Source organism: Apis laboriosa, unplaced genomic scaffold, assembly GCF_014066325.1.
Source record: "Apis laboriosa isolate Shangri-la unplaced genomic scaffold, ASM1406632v1 scaffold12_cov154, whole genome shotgun sequence".
In the NCBI taxonomy this organism is placed as follows: domain Eukaryota; kingdom Metazoa; phylum Arthropoda; class Insecta; order Hymenoptera; family Apidae; genus Apis; species Apis laboriosa.
The window spans coordinates 2,450,036-2,473,170 of NW_025221207.1; positions in this window are offsets into that span (position 1 = coordinate 2,450,036).

The following is a 23,135-nucleotide window of genomic DNA, read 5'->3' on the forward strand; positions in this document are numbered from 1 at the left end:
GCGAGCAATGCCGGAAGCGAGCGTTAGATGTATTGGAGAGGGGAGAGGGGAGGCGTTGTTCCTCTCTCGTGTATACGTTGGTGGAGGGACGGTTGATGAACGTCGTTGGAGAAATCGTTTATTAGAACCGTTTGACCTTACCAACGTGTACGCGGATGATGTTCTCGAATAACTTATCGGCGGGGGCCATTATAGGCAACACGTTCGTACTTACATTCGCCCCTTCGTGATTTCCATGGGAATACTACACGTTCGTTCGCTTCCTTCGTTTCTTCGCGCTTCTTCGTAACCACTATCTCGAATATTCTTCCCCCGTGAAACTTGGTCGAGAACGATCGTCGAAAGAGGTTTTTCCTCCCACCGTTCGTTACGGCGCAACTTTCAACGAGGAATGTCTCCGCGAACGCTCGTTCGCTCCACCAACAATTCTCATCTCGAAACGTTGACTGATATGTATATATATATTCGCCGGATCGAAACGGTGGGCCCGGGAAACGAGGTAATCCAACAGGAATGGGGGACCGAGTCTCGGGGACCAAGATCTTGCTTACGCCGTCGTTATGAACGCTCCTACTGTGTTTCGATATTTCCTTCTCCCCTCTGGAGGACCGCGTTAGTGGCCGTCCTTTATATCTCGAGCATAAAACCGGGGGATAATAACTTTACACTGGGCGCGCGTTCGCGACGTTTTCCTCGCGTCCCGGCGATAACCACGGGGATCATTAAACCGCCATCCTCGATAAATATTCGAGGGACGTCGTTCCACGATTATTCGAGATATGTTCGATCTCGAAACGTGGCTTTCACGCGGCGTTTACAATAGATATCTTTTCGGCTTGGACGCTTCGACGTTCGTCTTTGTTCATACGAGCACCTTTATTTTTTTTTATATATATACACGGATTATTCCATTTAAACGAGATCGGGTAGAACGTGCCGTCAGAAAGTGCCGTCATTTCGTTACATCCCATCGATCGCCGATCTTCTTCCAACGAATCCCTGGATAACGAAATCGTAGTATTCGGGGCCGAGGAACAAAATGACGCTGCGAGGGAGGGAGAGAGGAGGCGGACACAAGAAGAGAGGGGACGCAAGAAAAAGGCGAAAGCGCGTGGTGGTAGGAGGCAGGTACGATCGTGAGGAGATCCGCGGGCAGATTTAGCGGCTCCCGCTGACAAGACAATAGCTGTTCCCCTCGTTTTCTGCGGACGCGCATTCCGCGGCTAGGCATGCGCGCTTCACGAAGCTCCCCTCCCTCCCCCTTGCACGCGGCTGTCCCCTTCCCTCCCCTCCCTCCCCCGCCCGGGGGGCCCCGAATCTTCTCTCTCGGCCGCGCTCGTCCTTTTGCATCGGCCGTGCCTCGGAATCGTTTCCATTCGTCTGTCCTGTTCGGCCCAGCCGCCGCTGCACATGTTTATCGCCGCCACGGAACTGACACTTTCACACGAATACGAGAAGCGGCGGAACATTTCGGCCGTCCGCGACAAAAGCTGTCTCCTCGCGGCCGCGAGAAAGAAGAAGGTGGTTTCCTCCTCTCTGCTTCTGATGTATTGGCTCCCACGGCCCACCTCTTCTCCGTATACAAATAGATGGCTGGCCGAATAGAATTCTCCCCGACTTTTTAACGCTTTCCTTGATCTTCCTCCGCTCTCTCGAGATCTTTTCGAGAGGAAGCCAAGAGGGGGAGAGAAGGAGAAAGAGAGGGGATGATAATGCTCTTTGGAGGGAAACGGTACGACGACGTATCGCATCGCGTCTAAACGAATATCCACGGTAACGTTACGTCCCTCCAATAAATTATATCCTTCCCGACAGAGGAGGTAAATGGCAGGATTCTAATTTACTTTCAGCGGGGATTTCGAGTGGCGATAACGTGGGCGCACGGTATCCCGTGTGTAATTAGAAGGCGAATACCGAAACGTCCTCATCTCTAATTTTCACAAACTCCAACACCGCCGTCACGGACCGGTAATACGGACCAGTCGGACCAAACATTCTCCACCAAATCAAACACCGCGACTCGCAAACCTCTCGAAATGAAGTCGTCCCCTATACCAAACCTCGGGGAATGATACCGAAGGGGATAGTTTCTAATTGAACAAGTTCGAGTTCCGCCACGAAATTAACATTTAACAGGCCGGACACCTGGAACCCGAACGGGCAGTTAACTAATACCCATGCCGACCAACCGAGTCCAAGTTCACGATTTCACAGAGTTCGAACAGAGTACCCTGCCACGCTTAGTAGTCCACAAATATTTGGTCACTTAGCGAAACTGTGTTTTAAATATTCTGGAATACCATCATTCGTACGAATATATAAAAGGAAACGTGTAACTCGTGAATTGTATTGGGCGATAATGTTTATATTTCATTTTCATTGATCCTAGGGGTATTTTTTTTCGATGAAACGTACAAATAACTGTATGCGCTTATTCGAATCTGCTTATGTATACGGTTAGAGCGAGCATTTCACGCATCGCGAGGCGCGCTATCCGAACCGCGAAACGTGCGCATGGAAGCCTCTCCTGTGTGTTTACAGGCCCTGGGGGCCCTGATCTACGAGAGAGGGACAAAAAGAGCAGGTGTAACCGGCGGCGTGCGACGCGAGAGAGCAAATCGGTCGAGTTCACGCAACGCTACGTGCCGGGATCGTGGCGGAAATGCTCGCCTCGAATCGATAAGCCTAGGCTAAAAGCGAACGATGGAGAATTCGTGGCTTGTCTCCGGGACGGATAATTCGATCTGTCTGATTACCTACGCCAGCTTGCGTTTCCGAGACGGAATAATACGCTCTCTAATCGGCACCGAGTTCGTCGTTTTTGAACGTTAATTGGGAAGTAGGTGTGCGCTCGATGAGTTGCCAAGTTTTCCAACGAGCTATGAAATTCTAAGGATACGCGTGAAGCGATATACGTTTATGGGTTTATTTATTTTGACTCGAGGATAAATTGAATTATTGGGAGAAAGAAGATGCGTTGACGTTATTCTCTATTTAGAGAATAGAACAAAGCGCGCAAAGTTAATAATTCGATTCACGAAACAAACAATTTTCGTGTTTTCTACGCATCCACGATCCATCAAGTTAATCACATCGAATAACATTTCAGCTCGGAATCATTCGATTCTCATTTGAAATTGACAAATCGTCCTTCCCTATCCCCGAGCAGTAGTTAAATTTAACCGAGAAAGAAGAAGTTTCCTCGCTACCAAGATTCATTATTCAACGGTCAGAACGTATCCACAATTCCACGTCACGTCTCGAACGCGTATCCGCAACGAACGCGACAAATAGCGTGCGGCCGGGGCCAAAAAGTGCGGCTCGCTGAAAGACAAAGAGGGACGAAGAGCCGCGGGGCAGATTCGGGGCAGAAGAGCGAAGAGCGAAGGCCAGAAGACTTTGATTTACATTCTCCCTAATTACAAATGAAACGCGGCCTCTTATTGGCGCGTCAGTAGCTCGCAAGAAGGATGAGCCTCGTAGCGCGCATGCGTGCGTGCGTGCGTGCGTGCATGCGTGCCTGCCTGCCTGCCTGCCTGCCTGCCTGCCGCGCCAGGCCCACCGCGCATGCGTGCGTGCTGCATCCGCGCACCACAGTCTTTTCTTTCGACCACGGCCACGATACGTCTTCGAAAACGTATGCTCGCGCTCTCTTACACGCGAGCGTTACATGCGTGTACGCACGTATGATACACGCGTAAACGAGGTAACGAGCGGAGTTGACGCGCGGAAAGAGGAACGGAGACGAAGGGAGGGGATAGGAGAAGACGTAGAAAGAAGAAGGAGAGACGGGGACGCAGCGTGCGAAACCTCTTTCTCTCCGGCATTTATCACTCGACAACCGCGCCAGTTTACGCGCTTTTAGGCGATGCGAGTGTGTGCGTGCGACGAATCGACCAACCGAGGCGAGGGGACGACGAGCAGAGAGAGAACGGGGGAAGAACGCGTCCTCTCCTTTAATGAATGTAGATTTGGGTAGTTCCCCTGCCCGGAACGGATATCGATGGTTAGAAATTTGTCTCGGGCGGAGAAAGATACGGAACGAAACCAAAAGGAGACACGTTCCCCGGCCAATTTCACCCTCCCGCGAGGAGACGCAAGCTTTGTTAATGTCTTTCCGCCTCCATTTTTTTAACAGAACCCGTCGGATGATCGGGGAAATATAACCGCTGCGTGTTTACGCCACGAATGTCTCTTCTCCGATGAGATTTTTAATTGATCGTATGGTGGTATTATACGATAGATAGTAAAAGTATCATCGTATATCTTACGAAGAATTACAGTGAAAAATTTTCTTAAAATTTTTCTACGATGGTACGAGCGTATTTCTTTTGTAGCATTTACGAAGAAATACACACAAGTTATATCAAGCAAATAAACAGATATATTTATATAATGTATACAATTCCATCCTTTTTACACACAATAGTTTTATTATTTAAAAATATTCGAATAGCGATCGACCGGATCCATAGATTGCGAAACGGTGAAAACGAGAGATTGGGCAATGATCGAGTGGATCAATTTTTCATTCGACCGATCTTTTATTCTCCCGGGTGAAATTACCCGCGCCTAATATCTATACAGAGAGAGCCCCGTGGCCGTATTTGGAGCGGCGATTGTTACCAGTCACACGGTGAAGCCGCGGCGAGTTCGGTATAAAGAGAGGAAAAACAGAAACGCGAGCGAGAACAATGCCGCGCAATTTCGAGCGCGATAACAGGGCTGTGCCGCGGCCGGGAACGAAGGCATTTGTCAGTACACAACCGCTTAACGAGTTCGCGCTGGAAAGGAGCAACAGGTATCGATAGCTAGAAATTAGTCTTTGCTTCGGGGTGGGATATCGCGTGGGTTTTAAACCGGCTATTTTTTTTTCTCCCTCTCTCAAAAAAGTAATAAGGTTAATAACGCGGAACGTCCTTTGGTCGTTGTACGCAAACGAGAGAGAGAGAGAGACTCGAAAAATGCGGGAGAGAGGGAGAGAGAAAAGGTTTATCGATACGTTGAAAGAGGGGAGAGAGAAAAAGAGAGAGAAATAATAAGAAAGGAGTAGAGAACGATCCACAGATCAACGTCAGAAAAAGTAACAGCTCGACGACGTCGATGGAACGACGCCGAATGGGGACTCACTTCTTCGACCTAATGAATATAGATTCGTTTCAGCAAGAAGCAACAGATATTGATCGCAACGAATACGTCTCTCCGCGCACGAATATTAAGTTATCATTTCACGGAGATGGCGCATTGCCACTTGAACTCGATATACACGTGATCTATGAAACACACGCGAGTATATATGTATATATATAATTGCAGGATAAATTTTACGATAAACGAGGGAACGAAGAAATAATAAAAAGAAGATGATCGTGTTATTCGCGATATTAATCAAACGGGATCCTCCTGTCCCTGTATTCCGCGAGCGCGTCACTCGAACGAAAGTAAACTCGGTCGCATTCCCGGCCGATTATCGCCTCCCGTTCGATTATACGCGCTTCGTCGGAGCAAGAAATCGCAGTAGCGATCGATGTCGGGTGAAAGGAGGCAAGGGAGAATAAGAAGAAGAAGAAGAAGAAGAAGAAATAGAAGAGGAAAAAGAAAGTGGATGGTCGGTAAAGGTGAGGGAAGTTCCATGATCAGAGGTCCTAGAAGGAAGAAAAGCGAGAGAGAGAGAGAGAGAGAGAGAGAGAGAGAGAGAGAGAGAGAGAGAGAGAGGAGGTTTGGAATTCGATGAGTTGCAATGGAAATGAACAACGCACCCGCGCGTATATGGTACGCATCGACACCGTGACGCGGGTATCGATATCGATTGATTTATCTCGAGCCGATTCCTCGGGGGCCCTACGTCGTCGATGACTCGCTCGCCAAAGACGAAAAGGGAGTATTGCCCTCTCTGGTGGCAACGTGTATTTGCTCTGATGCGCGCGCGCCTACCTACCTAATGACATTGGCTTCTCGTGCAGCCGCTCTTAGGGCTGATTAAAAATGGCATAATGAAAGAAGTTGCAACGACGGCGATACCAAGTTGCCGCCAAGAAGCCGGCAAGCTGGAGAAAGGGGATGAGAAAAGGTTGGAGGAGGGAAGAAGAAAAAGAAGAAGAAGTTGAGGGAGAGGGATGGAGAGAGAGAAAGAGAGAACCGGCTGTATAGTCTTCTCCTCTGGTCCTGAGTAGAGTTTAGTTTTTTAAGCGATCAATCACCTGCTCTACAAGAAGTACATATCCCACCTACCGAAACGAGAAGCGAGTTAGAAAGGGGGGGAAGAAGGAGGACAATGAGAGAAAACGAATGAACGGCTCGCGGAGAGGGGCGAGAAATCGGCAAAGGTCTGGTATTCGAGATAGGAGTCGGCACGAATCTCCAGCCATTCTTTATTAAACGTGTATTCCAACGAGAGAAATAAATTACTTGGGAGAAGCGGTAAAAGATTTAATCTTTTTTTCCGAACTGTTTCTCGATCCATTATAAAAATACATGTTATTATTATTTCGTAGGAGTATTTAAAGGAACGAATATATGAAAAATTATTATTCTCGCGTGAAATATAATATTTTCAAAATGTTTGATCAACCGCAGAATAATTTTTATCGAATTTACTCGACCGCCCATTTCAGAAATATCATCATCCCCTGCCTGAATTGAAATAAAAGGAATTCGCTATCAGATTCGAACCTTAATTCCTGCGCTTCGAACTTGCAACAGCGTTGCAACGTTGGCTGTATAAATAACATCCGCAATAATACACAAAATCCATCTGCGATGTAGCAAGATATCCCGATCAGGAACAATCGTCTCGAAGCCGAAGAGGTCGAGCGCCGATTTCCTTGTAAATTGCTTCTCGATCCCTCTCCATCCGACTCCTTTCTTCCCATCCCATTTCTCTTCTTCTTCTTCTTCTTTATTCACGGTCCTCTCTCTCTCTCTCTCTCTCTTTCTTCATGCGTGCCTCCTCGACCGACCCTTCTCCCCAAGATCCATCCACCATCTAAAAATCGTTTCCCCCTCCCTAGTTCTCTCCTTCTTTTTCTCGCCGAGGGATAATAATAAAATATCACAATCATCACGGCTAACTACTGTTTCATTAAACGATTAATTAACCGACGATATATTACGTAGATAGTGCTGGAATCTCTGTTCCTCCGTCAGCCCCTTTCTACCGATTATTGCCTCTGCCCACGGTGGTGGTGTTGCGATGCAACTTTCACGCGGCGACCATCGATACGCCACGTATCCGTGGCAGCACCGTCCGTTTTTTTTTTCCACGTCGACCATCGTTCCATCCCCTTCTCGAACGATTCTTTCTCTCTCTCTCTCTCGATTTTAATTCCCCCGTTTGAAAAGACACATCGAGAGGGAGGTGGGGAGGAAAAGTAGTTAGTTGTCCTTGCACGAAGGCCATCAACGCCCCGTCGAGAATGATACGTTGCCGACATTTCATCGGCGACGAGTGATAGCCGTGAAGAATCGGTGAAAATTAAAAATTAATCGGTGCCCCTATTTACACTGCTGTTTACCGTTAACGGACCCTTGAATATCGAAGATATAGCTAGACCAAGTCCAATTACGATAATCACTAGTCGTTGACGTTAGATTTGTCAACGTGGATTGCCTTCTCGCGTTTCCGATCGTGATAAGGGTTAGGAGGATGCTATTAATGATTGTCGACGAGTTCTTCGGGTTATTTTTCCTGATCTTTTTTTTTTTTTTTCTCTTCTTCTTCTTTTTTTCCCCTCTTTTTAACCGTGTTTATTGGATACGGGTGCCAGGGGATGTGTTCCAAGTTAATTTTCGAGTTTGGTTCGTTATATCGTTATATCGTATACGATGGATCATTTTTTTTACGCGTGGTTGGGTTCAAGATATCGGCATTCTTTTGAGTCTTTTGATTCTTCTATGGTTCTTTCTTTTTTTTTTTTTTTCCTTTTTTTCTTTTAAACCGAATTTATTAAGAATGATGAATGATTTTAAATCGAATATCATTCGGGTGGGTCGTCAATGTATTTTCTTCCTTGGACACGTAGTAATTATAAATCCGCAGAGTATATCACGATGCAAAGTATATAAACAAGTTAGCTCATGCGTTATAACAAGATTCATGCTCGCTGCACGTCCCATTTATCGATGAAGACTAATTGCCTGCTCGTTACGCGCGTTATTTATATGTCGACGAAATACGTTATTCTTTCGTCAAGTTTGATAATCTGCATCCTGCGTTCATCGACCGATCCCGTTAATTTTCGGCCAATTAAGATAACGTTATCAAATTTCGAAGCTCAAAGATCACCAAGGAGGTCAACGTCCCTTATCAAATAATTCCACGATAATAATTACACGAAGAAATATTTATACATGGCATAGTTTGATTGTCAAATTAATAAAAAGAACTATATAAGAAACCACGATAATCGACGATCCCTCGACGATCAAATAACTTCTAACGGCAGCGATATATCCCCCAACAAAAATATCTTAGCATTTTTCCCACGCGAGCATCGGCCGTTGCATCCCTCGAAGCCAACACTCTCGAGAAAACGCGAAGGTACAATCCCTCTCTTTCTCTCTGCCCTCCTCCATCTTCCAATTGCACTTTATTTATCACAATTTGCTGACGTTGATATATCGTTACACGGCCTCACGACACATATGTATGCGTCATCGCAATTTACATTGGCCATCTCTCAATGTAACCGTCTTACTTAACGACCGTCCGGACCGGCCGCGGACTGTCTTTAGAACGGGCCCCCTCCCCATCCCCCTCTCACGATGGAAACTCGTGGAATTTTCACGCGTACGCGCGACAGCTGGCCCCCGGTGATGTGTATACCGGTCGAAAGGTATAACGGAGGCGATACGCGTTATCGAAAAATAGTGCATTTTGCAATGGGAACCGGTTCCACGGTTGCATAGATAACCCGGCACCGTATAAATACACGCCACTAAGTACTTTCAGCGGGCGACGAGCATAAAGGGACTGTCATATTGCACGTCTCTTTTTCCCCCCCTTATCTCTCCTGGACCGAGACTTGGCAAAGACTCGCGGGAGAAAAGCCTTTTGAATCCGTGCCTTATCCGCGCGCACGTGCACGCGAGCATAATGCGAGCTCGTAGGTGTGACCGTTCGAAGAAAAGTTCGTTAAAAAAAAGAAATGATCGATGGAATTTTATTCAATTCGAAATTTTTCGAAATCGCGACTCCAAGATGATAGTTGGATTGGGGAGAAGAAAAAGAAGTTTTTATCTGCGTTTTAACGAACGAACGGTTAGCCAATTTTTTTTTTTATTGAAGAATAGAAATATGCCTACAATCGCGTCGATGGATTATAGAATCGAGGATTCGAAACGAGAGAGAGAGAACAGAGCAGAGCAGAGGTAAATTCGATAATTAACGATGCGTTTAATCGTACGAATTAACCAGGATGGAATTCCAAGATGATCCTCTCAAGCGATGATGGAGAACGCGAGAATACGAGACAGTCTCGTGGAAACAGAGGTGGGATCACGAGGCAGGATATAGAACAATTAGGATGTTAAGTGTCGACCATTTAAGGACGCGTGTCACAACATAATGCCCGTGTCCGTCTATCCATTCATTCGTACCTCGGGTCCCGTCCCACGCGATCCTTATTCCACTCTTTTTGCTCCATTTGCGCGGCTCTCATAATGCTCTTACGGCTTGCAAGCGTTTTCGTGCGTCGTGGTGCATCGATCACTCGCAATCTCACGGTCTCCAACTCCAGAGAATGTAAAACGGAAAAGGAGCAAGGAGGCGAGTTGTGTACACGAAGGAAGGAATATTCGTGTCAACGGGATCGGAAACGTGAAAAATTGACAACGGGCACGATGAAACGTTTACCATTGTTGTTGCCTTGATGAGATCGCGCTCGATCGATTGGAATAATCGTAAACGTTATTTAATTTTCTTGTAATAAAATCCTAATTTTGGTAGGATCGGATTTGAAAATGTGTTTAAAAGGGAAAATATTATGAAAAAAAAAAAAAAGGAAGAATTGTATTCGAAGAAGGAAAGGAAAAGGAAAGAGAGGATGGAAAGAAAGAATAATATTGGAAGAAAGAAGAACAACAAAGACGCACAGATGTTTGTTTGTTATGAGCAACATTTTCGGCTTGAAAATCGGCTCACGGGGCCCACTTAACCGACCGTAATGATCGAAAATCGCCACTTGCGAGCGCGAGGAGGCAATGCCATGCCTCCCCATCCTGAAGGCAATAAATTCCATCGAAGGGGAGAGAGAAAAAGAAAGGGAGACGAGATGAGGGAGATGGTGAGAGATACGGGCCAAATTTTTACTACCAACTTCTTCCACGATAATTGCGCCGACCTTGTTTACCAATCTGGCTACGCGGGGCCATCATCTGACCCCATGGGCAATTCGTGTTGAGAGATCGCAACAATGAAAATTTCATTTTTTTTTTTTTTTGTCACCATCCATGTACGCCGCTGCTACGCGAATCGTACAAACGAGATACGAAAAGATGAAAAATAAAGGGAAAAGTGATGAGAAGAAGTGAATAATGTTTCTGCGGTTTCGATTATAGAACTCGTGAAATATATATCTCTACTCTCAGATTTGATGCAATTTAACGTGTATGTATATATAATGAATTCTCGTATTTTAAGCGGAATTATCTCTAATTCGGCTATCTGCTCTAAAATTGGAAATGCTTTTCGATCCTGTTCAAAATATCTAGATTAAATACGCGTATAAAAATCACCGAATTCCAAATTTAGATCGAAAAAAGATCAGAGAATATCAACGCGTGTACAACGTGGAAAAAGTTTAAAGAAAATGATCGCTCGAAAAAGGAAGGAAAAAAGGAAACGAAGAAGGTAGAATAAAAGGCGATTGGCGAAGGAAGAGGCGCGTTAGCAGAGGCAGCAGGTGTAAACGCGGTGGCAAAGTAGATGCGGATAAATATGCGAGGCACGAAGGATCCTCTTCGAGGGTCGTACGAGCTTCTCCCTGCGCAGCGTTCGCGCGCTATAAACCCGCGCGATGGATAATTAGAGTCGAGCGCTACGATTATCGCGCCATATTTAGCGAACGCAGCTAGACTAGCTCGCAAGGGAACCCCTTGGTAATGGACAACGGGCGTGCACCTTACACGGTTACGCTTATTTTCCGCTCCGAAGAAAGCGTACGCCGAGCGCACACTCATTTGCCAACGTGTTCGTCAAGGGACTCGAGAATTTCTCGATGACGAACACCTGTGAAGTGGCCGAATGAACGTGCAGGGTTATTTCAAGTTTGAAATGAGGGAAAATTCTTTTTTTGGGATTTGGAATTTTTTTTTTCAAAGGATCATTTCTGCCGGGTGTGTCTGCCGGAGGTTTCGTTATTTAGTTAAAGGGATTGTTATAGGCGTAATATATTCTGTTCGTTGGTTTAACGTGAAAATAATATCACGCGCATTAGCACTTTGTGCGATACTACCTGTTGGAATGAAATATTTTAGGGGGTTAGAGAACGGTAATGTGCCGTGGTGAATGTTGCAAAATTATATTATACGCTATACGCGTTTCCGTTTCAAAGCATTAAGAAACTTGTACGATTTAAAGCATGCATGTAAAAAAAAAATTAAGAATGATGGATATTTTCGTTCAAACTTTATTATAAAACTTTTTTATTATAAAACTTATCGAATAAACGTATCGATTATGAAAATTGAAATTTGTCAAAAGAATATATGTTGCAATAATTTTCAATCAATTGTTGATTGTAACCACGATCGTGATCTGACAAGTTTTAAAAAATAAAGGGAGTAAGTTTCAGAAAATAATAAATATTCAAATTTTAAATTTGAATCAAACTTATTAAGAGGTAATAAAGAAGAAAATTAAAGATATCACGTTGCAAAAAAGAAAAAAATGACATGGACGGATCAAAAACGAATAATTCTCGCGATAACGAAGAAGAAGATGAAACGAGAACGGCCTATTGATCCACTGACCAGGCATTCCTCGATCAGCGGGGGCGAATACGAATTTAATCGGCGTCCGATTATTTCGGTGATCGAACACGTCTGACGCAAGAATTTTCGCCGGTCCTCGGCCCTCGACGAATCATCGTTGGTTCATTAGATTGGCCAGCTGCTCTCGAGATTACCATTGCCGAGATTGTTGCCGGTCATCGTTTGCAATCGATGCCTTCGAAACAGTATGGGGCCTGTACCCGCGGCGCGAGCGCCGTTTCTATGTCATTTTACACGCGCGAGCCGACGAGTTTCTAGCCGACGAGGCGGCCACGATACGCGCCGATAATTAAATATACGTCGAGTTCATGCTTGCGAAATAATCGAATATCCGGACACGTACGGAGTTTCTCTCCTGTCGATAATGAATCTCTACGATTATTGGACGATCAAAAGTAATAAAAGTAAAAAAAAAAAAAAAGAAGAAATACGTGTACAATGATTTTTCAACAATTTCCCATTGGTAATTCGAAACGGTGGGAACAGAGAAGATATTTGAAAGTTGGATGCACAGCGGGGTGAAAGAGTTTGCGTTGGGCAATAGATGTGTTTGCTGACTACCTGGAAACTTGATATATTGTCCCTCGTTTGGTAAACGTCAGTGTGACGTTTTTTAACTTCATTATAGTAACCGCTCCGTTAAAATTTGATTAGTATATGAAATTATGATCGCTTTCTGATCGTCCAATAAAGATATAATTGCGATTTTTTTTCCATTTGATAGGGAGCTTGCTCTCGCTCGTAAATAATCGATTTTAAAAAATATTTCCGACACCGTCCATCGATGGCCAGAAGAAAATCCTTGTTATCTGAACTTGAGCGTTCGTCCAGCAACGATCATTAATACGATCTTCGAAGACAATTAGCAAACTCTCGTTGGCATAAGCACCGTTTGGGTTACAAAGTAAACCGCGAACAAGAAGAAAAGCAAGAAGATAGGGGAAAAAGGACCGATGCATCGGTCTTCCCACGCGGCCGCTAATTACCCGATCGTTACCGGCCTCGGTATCGGGACGATGTTTTTACGAACGTTAGCGGAGAAAGGGTAATCATGAGTCGGCTCTGAACGAATGTTACTCGGCAAACGAACAAGCGAACCGCGCGAATAATTACGACTCCTCTATCTTGCGGAATATCCTCCCCGGAATATCCTCGTTTCCCTCGATATCGTATCGATCGCGCACGATGACCTTAAATGATGACGCAATGATGATTCGCGTGCGCGTACGGAACATCATTGTCTCGTCCTTTCCTTTCCTTTCTTCCTCCTTTCTTCTCGCATATGACGAGAGGAGAAAAGAAAAGAAAAAGACGGAACGAGACGAAGGGAGAGACGTTGGCGAAGAAGCCGAAGCGCAACGTAGGCCCGTTGAAAGTGATGTATACCGAGTGGCTGGCTTCTCGCCGCTAATTACCGCTATTAGTAACCCTTCCCCCCACCAGTCCCGCAAACATTAACATAAGGGACAATGACAAATGACAATAACGCGACGCGGTAAAGCACTGGCTGGCGTCCCTTTACCCGTCCTCTCATCCTCCTCGCTGCCCTTTCTTCTTCCCTTTCGTCCACTTCTCCTTGAATCCTCCGTCGTTTTCGAATGGCTCGCGCGTCATTTGTTTCGGGAGTCGCTTACACCGTTGTCATTGAAGCGTGCGATTCCCACTCGGGAAGCGGCAATTGACGCCTCGATTCCTAGGATGAAGGAAAACGAAGAAAAGTAAAGTTTGCGATTAAAGAATCGTCGTGAGATTCTCTCACGCGTACATCTTTCGCGCGATGTTATTGGATCAATCGAGATCGAGATGAAATGCAAAAGTTTTCCAACTTCGTAAACGTTTGCCTCGTTTGCTCTCGTCGAATTCCGATCGGCGTTCTTCTTCTTTCCTTTTTCGTCGACCACCCCATCGATCCACTCGTACCTCGACCGCCTTCTCCGCCGTTTCGCGTACATACGAGATTCGACGAAAAGGGGGCCCCGGGTGACGGGTCCCCAGTCGAAAGGGGACTTCCGCGTGTTTCGCCGCACGACGGACAATTTGTTTGTCGCAAGGACGAAGGGCCCTTGGAAGAGAGAAGTTCGAGGCAGCACCCTTCCTCGCCCTTCTTCCCACCTTCTCCCCGATACCCACCTCCCCCTCTCCTCCACCAGTTACGTACCTAACGAGGCCGCGAGATGGATCGACTCTCCGCCGAGAATGCGCCTCTTCCTCCTCCCCTCCCCTCCTCTTCATCCTTCCTCTCTCCTCTCATTCTTCTTGCTCCGTGTGTCCGCGGATCGAACAGGAGCACCGTTCCTCCTCCTGCCCACGAGTAATTTGTGCGCCAAAGACAAAGAATTCCTTCTCCTACTCCCTTTCGAATCGTTTCTCTTTCTCTCTCTCTCTCTCTCTCTCCCTCCCTCTCTCTCTATGTCTTCTCCTCCTCGTCGCTCGAAACTTCGTTTCGTGCCACGAACCGGATAACGAGACGCGGAAACTGATTGATTTCCCGTCGTGGACGCCTGCCAGCGCGATAGTCCGAAGCATTAATGAAGTTGTCGAGGTGACCGTGGCTCGGCCAACAAGAGGCGATCGGTGAAGGCTCGCGGCGGGAAACGCCGTCCTCTCGTTTAAAGCCCGCCAACGGGAGAGAGAACGTACGTCCATCCGGACGTTTCCTCGCGTCCTCCATCGATACTCTTTACCTACTTCGTGTATTAAGAAGCGGAGATTGGCATTTATAGCATTTCTATGGAAACTGGCCGGGGAGGGAATCGAAGCGAAAAGGATGCGAGAGAGAGAGAGAGAGAGCGTCTTCGATCGTCTCCTCTTTGTTCTACAGATCGTTACGAAGGAGAGGATTCTTCTCATTGTGAACGTGAGAACATGGCGGGATGAAAGGCACGGTCTTCTAACGGCGCGTAAAATAAATTTTTGTTAAAGCGTTAAAATTTAATGATAGAGAAGATGGGATAATAATCCTCGATACAGAGAATATTCGTTCCATTTAAGAGCCGCTAATTATCGGACGCGGCTCGGCTTAATGACTATCCCGCTTATCAAAGTGGAACAATGTTGGCATCGTGCGCGATAAAAAATCCACGATGGTTACGAAGGATTTGAATTCGATTAACGTTCGAAGAACAATCACGAAGCGTTCGATGGTAAAACGAAGAACAATAATCGAGCAGAAATGGTGAAAAGAAAGTCTAGAATATTCGAGAGACGAGAAAGAAAAGATCGTCGTGTTGTTCCATAGGGCACTTGATTAGGATGACTGGGAGTTTCGAGATAAGTCGTTTCTGTAACGTGTAAAGCCCCTCACCTTTCCATCCTGGAGGCTGATTGAGTTCCGATGGGTGTGCCGCACTTGAAACCGCCTCCTCGCATTAATTATCAGACTCTGTCCCAAGAGGATCTCTCAAGCAAGCTCTAGCACTCCTCGAGATCGGTTTGGTGTCGTCCCCGCGACTTCTTCCCCGAATTCCTTCAAGTTCAATACACCGGGGTCAATCGAAAAAGATGGTGCGCGATGGAGCTTTTTCGTTCGATGGGCCATTCGTCGATGAGCATTCCTCGCTCGCAGCGGAACGATCGAAAGTTCATGGAAGGAGAGAGGACGAGGGTGGACGAAGAGGGAAACGGTTTACGAATTTATGACAGCAGCGAGGGGTCTCGTACGATTTATATCGCAATATAAATTTTTTTTTTCTTTCTTTTTTTCCTTTTCCTTTTCTCTTTGCCTGTGCACGATGGGCTCGGCAGAGGAGCCCATTCCTTCCATCGTTCGATGCGATCACAAAGCCTATCGATGCCTGATGCCTCTACGACCGGTGTGCAATATTCGCGGCGAGAAGGAGGGAAAGAGGAAACGCGAAAAGGAGGCAGGCGAACCAGCAGCGAAGAGGAGTTACGATGGCTTCCGGGCGGCAGGTGGGTTCCCTCCTTCTTTCTTCCCACTCCGTGGCTCGCTGTTTTCCCATCGTTCCCATCGAGGCTCGTGCACCCACTTCCAACATCTCGTTGCGTTCCAGCTTTTATTATCATTACTGTTATTATAATTTCGAGCGAACGTGGCTGATGAATCGACGCGAGGTCCAGCTCGAAAGAAAAGGAAAGGAAAGGAAAGGATTGGAGAGAAAAACGGCTGGAGAAAAAAAGATCTAGAGGGGGAGAGAGAGGAGGAGGAGGAGGAGGAGTGGACTTGTTGAAGGAGGCGAAGAAAGAAGAAGAAGAAGAAGAAAAAGAGGAAGAAAAGAAAGACTTGGTACGAAGAAGGAATTGGGAAACGGAGGAGAGACCCTCTCCGTGGGTTCGTGGTGGCCCCCTCTTTGGTAATTTGTAGCTCCGATATCATCGCTGCGTGTTATTCAGAGGCGCACCAACGTACGTACCGAGCTGACTACCTATCTACCGATAGCACCTCTTTGCTTCCATTCTCCTTCTCTCTCCCTTTCCTCCTCTACCCCCTTGCTCCGTCCCCCCGTTTCCTTCTCGACTCCTCCCGAAAAATTCTTCCAGTTTATACTTCCTTCTTTGTAACTTTGGGAACGTTGGTTGGAACGATGGAACTCGGTACAGCAACGAAGAGATACTCCTTCTTCGTTCGAGAGTTCGATATCCGTTGTTATCATCGACGCTTGGAGAGAAACGTTTCTGGGTTCGAGAATGTTACTAAATCACTATCCGGCTTCTTTCGAACGCGGGAAGATTTTCGTATCGTCCGATCGAAACGATTCGATTATGAGCGCGGCGATAATGAGAAACGAGGGACTCTCGAAGGGATCGTTCAAAATTTCTTTCTCAATTTCTAGAACGAAGATTGAGAAATTCTTATCTCGCGAAATGCCTTAATTAATTTTACGACGTTCGAAGGGAAATTAAAATTTTTGTTTACGGGCAACGGTGATATTAAATTAACCGCGAAAAAGTAATCTTCGCTTGAACGTGAAAGTGGAATTTCTTCGAAATTGCCAAAACGACGAAACGTGCGATTTCGTTTGTCTCCGATAATCTTTGAAATGACAATTAACCATTGATCAACGTGCGTTGTCTAATTTATAACCATTTAATTATCTCTATATCGTATCTGCTTGAATCGTAATCAATTCGATTCCTGATAATTAATTCCATTCCGCTCGCTCTCTCTCTCCTCTCTCCTCGAGTTCACCATGTGTGTCATTGCGCAACATATTTGTTCGAGTAAAAGTTACTTCCTCGAAATTATACGACGAAAACACCTGTTTGCTCACGACCATCGAATCCAATCCTGATCTCCCGGTTCTCGAGTATCTTCCTCCTTTCCGGGGGAATTTCCATATCAATATGGAAAGTAGCGGCGGACGAAACTTTGGAGTTACAATCCCCCCAACCTCCTGTTTCACGAGCAACTGTTTTCGAGCAAACTATCTCCGTCTTGTAGTCCACTAATGACTTTCCAACGAAGACGCTGCCGTCTCGTTCGTTCGTCGAGACGTCTTTGAACCAGTTCCTCATAGCGTCTCGTTCCCTAACCAAACTCCCGGTAAAAAAAAAAACGAGCAAGTTTTCCCTTCTCGACCAAAAGTTTCGATAAGACTGATCTATAACAATCGACTTTTCGGGACGAAGCTCCCGAAAAGACGTTAAGCGATTAACGTTTCGTTTATCTTCTGGGAAACCGAAACTTGGAAACTAAGCACGGTTTATTAATCCACTCGTGGCTTGAAATTCGCCGGAATACGTTTCTATTTCGAAGCGGAAGTAACTTGTGCGAGACTTCTGGAAAAACGGGGAGCTCGGTTGGGTACTGAAAAATCACGAAACACCGTTCCCCTGAGGAGGCAGCCATCCAGAACAATTAACCTCGTTCTCGCGCTTCCGCGAAGAATCGAAAAAACCAAACCTCGTGTATGCCTATATCTAGAAGAAGAGAACATGAACTCCGTGCAGGCGAGAGTCGGAGGAAACGTGAGACAAACGGGTTCCCTCCGGGCTAGGATGCGTCAGGCCGATTGGTCATCGGAGTAGGACGATCCATCGAAGCGGCTCGATGATTGCGGGTTATGTCTGACCGGAGGTTCGGTCGCCATCGAGGTGGCAGAAGGTCGCGATCACACGCCTACCAACCTTCGTTGCCGCGCCTCTCTCTCTCTCTCTCTCTCTCTCTTTTTCTTCCTCCTCGAATTCTCCTTTTTTTCCTTCCCCTCCCCCCGTATTTCACGCGCGTAACACGATAGCGTGAACAGCGTGAAGAACGGATGCGCGACGAGAAACCCTTTCCTCTTTTACTCGCCGCGTCCATATGTCCATCGTTACGGATTTCCATGCGGAGTTTGGAAGAGGGAACGAGCGAGCGGTCGTTCCGTGCACGAGGCCGCGCGACGACACCTGGAAAAAACAATACGCGCCGTATTTCTTATCCCTCCACGATTCGTCTCCTTCCTCCTCCCGGCTTTCTCGCTCGATTCCCCTCAATGGCGCGGCTCACGATCCATGGACGTTGGGTCCTTGCTCGCGCGGCCGCAATGCTTGTCAACATCGGTTAGCGAGATATTTCCTCTGGAACGGGCATCGGCCATTGATGTCACACCCGGTTCTCTCTTACTCTTTTCTCTCCCCTCCCCTCAACTACTACCACTAACTAACTCCTCTTCCTACCCGAAAAAAGTCTCTCGACCTTTCTGTCCCTTCCTCGCTCGTTATAATCGGCCGGGAGGAGATCTCTTTTCACACTCAGGAGAACGCACCTATGAACCCACCATTACTCTTTTCTTCCCCTTCCCCTCCTCCTCCTCCTCCTCCTCGCCTCGTCCCACGTTTTTACCCTTCCCTCCATCTCCATCTACGTGCATGCTCTTGTTATATATACGTCCATCTCTATCCATCCTCCTCTGCCTCTCCTCCCTTCTCGGCTGGTTACCACCGCTAGGCTTCCTACGTCACGCGCTGCGAGCAAGGATGAGGAGCGACAAGGAGGGTGGTTGGTCGCACGCACGCGGGCCTCCTTTATTTCACTCGGGGCTGCTTTGTCGAACGCGGTCGTTCGAGTGCGGGTTTCTTCATGTCTTTGTTAGCGAGGCGAGAAATTCTGTCTGTCCTCTACAATTACCTCCGAACCGGGCCTACTCTACACTACTCCTCCTCCCTTTACAAAGCGGGGTCCGCTCGCTGGGACTCGAGGTGTGATCCCGGCCTACCCCGCTTGTGCACACGTCCGCTCGACCGTGCGTCGGATCTACCGACGCCCAGTATTGTACACGCACGTTGTACACGCGTGTCGCGCCTCGCTTTTCATCCCTCCTCAACTCTCTCTCGCTGCCACGACGGAGCTGCTGGTAGCTCAGGCGTGCTTACAAACGCGTCGATACGCGCTCTCGAGGAGCCGTGTAATCGGGCGGCGATCGAGCGGATCGAGATCCTCGAGAGACCCTCCCCGCGACACGCACACGTTTTCCCTTCATCCGACACGTTCTACAATCGCGAGGACGAAGAATCGTGTGGGGAGGCGAGGGGCTCATGGAGGTTTCCGATGGAACGAGAGAAGGAGAGAGGTGGTGGTGAATGGTGTAATTGACCTATTAGCAAGCGCGCCAGGCTTTTTAGATCCCCACGAGCAGAGTTGCGCGCGCTCCGCTTCGTTATTGCGAATCGTGCCCTTTTCTATTACGGGGTGCGTTATCGTTACGAGTAATGCCGAAGGGTAATATCGAGGGAAATGTTCTCGAGGAATCTTTCAACCTTCTCGCTTCCATCGTGTTTCGTATTCCTCCATACGCGTCCATCGATGCGATTGAAGTTTGACCCCCCCTGTGGGGAGGGGGTAAAAGTGGAAGGAGTGCCTTTTTATCGAGTCTCGATATTACGAATGCGGGAATCTGAATGAGGGAAGTTGGAAGTTCTTTGAACTTTGTACCATTGTGCAACACGCTGTGTCGATTGATTCTTCGAATCGTTCGGATTCTATTATAGAAAGGAGATCGTTCGTAATGTTTCTTTTTTTTTTTTTTTTTTTTTGCAAGGTATCTTGTATTTCCCAACAGAAAGACTCGATTAATATTTCACGGTTGTTTGTCCAAGTATAAACTCCCGACACCCTGTTCAATTCGATATATATTTTTCTTGTGTTGTAACTAATTGAATAGAAATGTCTGGACGTGGACACCCATATACACGAGATCCAAACTTCATTAAATCCAACTCATATATATTCGACGCGAGAAAAACATATTATCGCGCCACTGTCTCAACTTCCATCCATGCTCGAGACCGTACAACTTCTCTCGAATCCGATCGACCGAACACTTGCGAAACACGCGGCGAAGCGCTCGTGCTCGACCGAGAAAGAGAACGATTGGGAGGAGGAGGGAGAGGGAGGAGAGGGAGGGAAGAAAGATCAAGAGCGAAAGAGCAAAGGATTAAAGAAAGGGCGAGGCAAAAATGGGCTATAGCCGCGGCACGTAGCCGCGGTAGCCGGAGTGGTAATTGCATTAGATCGATATCCGAATATGGCGACCCGACACGGAGGGGTGGGGGAGAAGGGAGGGGAGGAGGGAAGAACGAAAGGGTTTCGTGAGCTCTATCGTGCCCCGGGCGACTCTTAACTTTTACACAGCCGCGTGAATACATTAAGCGCGCGGCTTCGACGAGATACGCGGTTTCTTTAATCTTAATCAGAAGACGTATGGACATTGCGGAGCAACTACATTCGAACACGAGTACGCCATTAGCAAACAAGATCACCTACCTGACCCTTGCCTCGCCACCCGCCGCCCCGACCCGCACCCCCTTCGATACGCTCGCGTACCGCTCTTAAAACACCTCTGTAAATTGGTGATAAACCTACGGTGGTACGGGTGTCCGGGTCGCTGGAAAGTCACGGTGAGAGAGGATGGAGGAGGCAGGGGAACCAGGTATCGCCGCGCAATTACGTGGATCGCAAGGCGTCGCGTAACAGGTGGCCGTCACGAGCCGTCTCTTGCGTTTCGACGCAATGTTGGATGAAATTATTAAGAGAAGTTCCGTGATTCGGTATTCGAGGATTTTTTGCAACGAGGAGTTTGGATTGGAAAGTAATTTTGGAAGGAAAGGAAAGAGGAGTTGGTTTCTGATTGGTTATTTGTGTTGGATTAAGATTTTTTTGATGTTTTTATTAGGTTGTTGGAAGCGATGATGGAAGTTCGATAATAAATCTACAGGGGGAACAGGAATTTCCACTTTGATCGGTGATGTTTTTTTTTTTTTTTTTTTTTTTTTGGAATATGGATCATCGTTGCTTATCTTGCGTAAATCTGTTCAACGAGGTTAAATTGCGGTATAATTCGCGGTTTTAAAATAACGATTTTGGAATAGAGAATAATATAGTGTGGTGTGTTGTAACGGTGAAAATTATTTACAATTACGGACTATATGTATCTCGTGGAATTATTCCTTTATTTCGAATTTTTCTTCCAAGTCGAAGGAAACATTTCCAATGTTAATTCTCACGATGAGTATTTAAAAATCACTGAATAATTTAAACGTATAATTCATTGATTTCATAAGTATAAAATGTTTCCTCCTAATTTCAATAATTATCATGAATTTGTATGCCATTTGATAAAACTCACAACCTATTACTACGAATTAATCTAAAAGTAGTAAAAAAAAAAAAAAAAAAATTCGAAATAACGTTCCCAGATTATGTATCCGCATAAAAATCCACCTTGATTTTCTTATAAAATTTCTGATAAAAAAAATTACCAGTCATATCAACTTTACTCTTTACTCTCACAAATTTTTAATCAATTCTAACCTAATAACCTCCAAATCCTCAAATTCTATCTCATACGTGTCACTCTACGTCTTACCAACCTACATATATCTATTCCAAACCTGATTTTATTCAAAGACGTTGCCAAAAATTTCTGACGTACAAAATTTTCAATATTCTGCAACACGTTTCTATTCAAAAACGTAGATAGACAAATTTCCACAAATTTCTGAAACAATGATCGACGTAACGAAACTTCTTGTTGAGAAGCGATTTGCATGATCGAGGGTTGCCGAAAAATTACGTATCGGCAATAAATATCGGGGGGTCCAGAAGCACTGGAGGGCGCGTAGATCGTCGAAGGATACTTTCCGCCGAGCCACCGCGAACAGGCGTATTTTAATAATGCGAATTCCATTCCTCGAAGCTCGTGAGGCGGGGGACAGGGCCTCAGGATCCCGTGTGTGTGTGTGCGCGCGTGTAAGTGTGCGTACGTGGCCGCGCTTCGGATAGAAGATAGAAGCCGAAGGCCGGCGACTCTTATCTGGTTAATGTCTCGTTACTGTAATGATTTCGCCTCGGATCTTCGCCTCTTCATTTATTCCCGGCAGTATTGGCCGATCGGGGCCCGATAAACCGATCCTCCTCTCGTTATACTAACGGTATTAAAGGGATCCCGGCCTCTCCTCTCCTCCGCGCCGCCACGCTCGAGCCTCGCCGCGAATTTCGTGGACGACGAGGCTGTGCCTACGAGAGATGATTTATCATCGGCCACGGATGGATCCTGTTCTTAATTATAATCGAAGAATTTTCCTTCGCGATTTCGGGAGGGATCGATCGGTTAACAGTGATCCGAAATTGAAACGCGAGATAGTTGACGAGATTTGATCGGGGCGTGGTCGGCGATTGTTGTCGAGAATAGGCGGTTGGCGACGTTACGTTGATATCGGCTCTATTTGTTTTGGGACGAACTGCTCGTTATCTCGTTACTGCGATGTTATTATGCCGAGCTACGACTTTGAAAAGTGATTCATCGCGAGGAAATTCGAAGAAATTTGTTGACTCATATCATCGATTCTATTGATATGGTATCGTGACGAGGAAACGTTCAGTATCTTGGAAGGTCTAGGAACGGATAGGAGGAAGAACGGCGACAAGCTCGCGCGTTTCGTGTCATTCGAGCGATTGTTATTCGAGCGTGGGTGTCAGGAAGTGGTGAGGGTGGACGGATACGAAGAGGCACGAGGGCAAAGTCATCCACGCAAATTACTCGGCCGCCATTAATGAGGGTCTTCGGTGGGGCACACGTCGAAAGTCGTTGCGGTCCCGGGGAGATGGACTCGCCGTGGCGGCCACTTAATTCTTTCGGGCCCGTATCGGCGCGGGTCAGCCACGAAAGAAAGAAAATGCAAGCGCTGCCTTTCGCGGAGTAATT